This window comes from Helianthus annuus, chromosome 3 (assembly GCF_002127325.2).
Source record: "Helianthus annuus cultivar XRQ/B chromosome 3, HanXRQr2.0-SUNRISE, whole genome shotgun sequence".
NCBI lineage: Eukaryota > Viridiplantae > Streptophyta > Magnoliopsida > Asterales > Asteraceae > Helianthus > Helianthus annuus.
In genome coordinates this window covers 133,923,642-133,926,370 of record NC_035435.2, presented here as the reverse complement: position 1 = coordinate 133,926,370, position 2,729 = coordinate 133,923,642, and positions in this window count along the sequence as shown.

Below are 2,729 nucleotides of genomic sequence, written 5' to 3'. Positions count from 1 at the left end.
AGTTGATGTGTTGAGAGTTTTGGTTATGTTGTTTGATTCATATAGCTTAGTTTGTTTAGTAATTACACTTGTATGTAATAAAAATTGAAGTTTCATCGCCTTAGCCACTTTCAAATATCCCATTAGATACCAATTGCCTAGCCCCGTCGAGAAAGATTGAGTTACAAGCTTATGCGGATATGTGTCTTAATCGGTTGAGTGTTCACTATAAATACTAGTGCATCATTACTAGTTACATGTTAACTCGAGTGGAGAGAACTTTGTGAGGGATGTGTATGGCGTGTTTTAAAGGGTGGGTTAATCTTGGGTAACCATCTCGTGTTAAAAACTGTAATGCCTGTTTAACCATTGAAATGTCGTTGATTATGTAAGTTGTGAACCAATTATGACATTAGACCTTAACTTGATTTATTGAGAATGGGGAGTGTGTCTTTTTATTTGACCCACCTGAAAATGAAAAATGAATTTTCTTGAGGACAAGCAAAAGACAAGTGTAGGGATGTGATACATGGTTGAAAGTTTGCGTTTTATCAGTGTTTAAGTTTGTGTTGTCATGCAAATTTGGGTTTTGAATTCTCTACTTTGATATAGATTGTGTTTCACAGGTATAACAGGGTTTAAGGAGAAATTCGGACACTTTACAGAACCTTGGATTGAGAACGGGACGCATTTGGTTCAAGAAACGATTCAACGAAACACTTTAGAGGTACCTTGTGTCAGCAACGGGGGATACCCGCGTCGTCGACGCCTTAGTGGTGGCGTAAGGAAGCCGTAGACAGCAGGAACCCGCGTCGCCGATGCTATAACTCCAAAAGGTCTGAAAATTTCATGTTGTTTGACCGGGTCTTGGGTTGCTTATAGGAAAAACACGTTAAAAAGTGGGGGTTACACAATTTTGAATGATCTCTTCCTCCATACACACCCCAACATTGATCCTTGACCCATCATTATCATATTCTTCTTGATTTTAAACCTTAATCCATCATCAATCTTCATCAAACATCATCAAACCTAAAACCTAATCATCCTCATCATTATCATAATCATTATATCTCATCACCACTCGAACCCTAATCCAACCATCATCATTAAAATCAAGATTCGAGCTTCAATGGCTAGTTATTCGTGTTCAACATCCAGTGTTCGTGTTTCATAAACCATGAGCAGCTAGTTCTCTCGGATTTCACCTCGTTTAGATTTCTGTAAGATTATAGGGTTTTGACAAATTGTTTATGATTTTAATTTGTGACTAGTTGTTTGAATGATTTGAAGTCTATGTTAATCGTTCTTGCATTTGTTTCAAATTCATGAATTGTCGAGTGAAGATTAAATTTGACTTTATGAAATGGAATCATGTGCTTTATGCTTTAACATAGACTAGGGTTTACATGTTCTAGGTAATGAAGTGCATTTATGTTCGTTCTTTGTGACGTTGTGTAAGGACCTTCAAAAATGTCCCTAACCAACCTATAGATGTAAACCCGGACCCCTAAAACCCTACTGTACATGAAAAACCAAGAAAAACAAGAAGATTGGGTTTTAGGCGGGCCGCGTAAGGGATAGCTTAACCTTACGCGGGCCGCTACAACTTAATGATCCAATCGGATAAGTTTTAGGGTTCTAGGCGGGCCGCGTAAAAATTAAAGGATGCTTAAGCGGGCCGCGTCAACTTGAAATTCAACCGGATAAGTATCCGGGCCACATATAACCCATCTGTCCAACCTAAGCTCATGACCCATCAACCCTACGCCTAGACTAGGCGGCCTCGTGGGCTGCGTAAGATATATGTGTGGGTTTACGCGGGCCGCGTAAAACCCAATTTCAGGCTATAAATAGCCTAGCTCAGGGGCTTTCATTCTGTGTCGACAAAACTTTCCAAAAACGAAGATATACTGTCCAAAATTATAATTTCACATAGTGAGGTGCTGCTACGATACCGGGTATTAACTCGATCGCTATTACGATTCAACGTCCGATCGATTAAAACTATCCAACGAATGTTTAAGTGTTGCTCAAATTGGGTTTATACTTTGTCATTCGTCGTTAATTCGATGGATGTTTAAGTATCGCACTTTGTCATTTGTTGTGAGGGTTTAATCTCGTGAATTGTCGTAAATGCTGTATTAGTTACTAACCCAGTTCGTGTGCATTGTTATTTAAATTAGGTTAAACAGGCTAATCAGTAGATTAAACTCCGCCCGTATAAATCTGCAAGGTGAGTCATTCTCTTTTTATCAAATTATTTCCAAAACCCTATTTATTTTCAAAGTTATAATTACATGGATTAAGTCTTTGTAATCACCAAGTTACAGCCGGTATGTGGGGTTTTGTATACATTACTTGATAACCGTCACCATTGGACAACGAGTTAGCCAAGGGGTGATATGACCATAGTCACAGACACCATTGGACTCCGAGGTTACCAATGGATGGTCGAGTGACAAATACTGTGGGTATATGGTTGATAAACAGAAACATTGTAATCGCTCTTAATACTGTAAATTATAACAAAATGCCGTTTTAACAAAAGAATGATTCACTCAGTACTTCCCGCTGACAAAACCTTTTTCAAACATGTTTCAGGTGATCTGTTGTGATCCAAGAAAAGTGCCGTAAAGCACTACAAGCTTAAGGAAGTGGCTTAATATAAATAAATAAAGAAACACGTTTTGTGAAATAAGGATTTCCCAGTGAAATCACTTTATTGTAAATTACAGAGTTTTATCCCT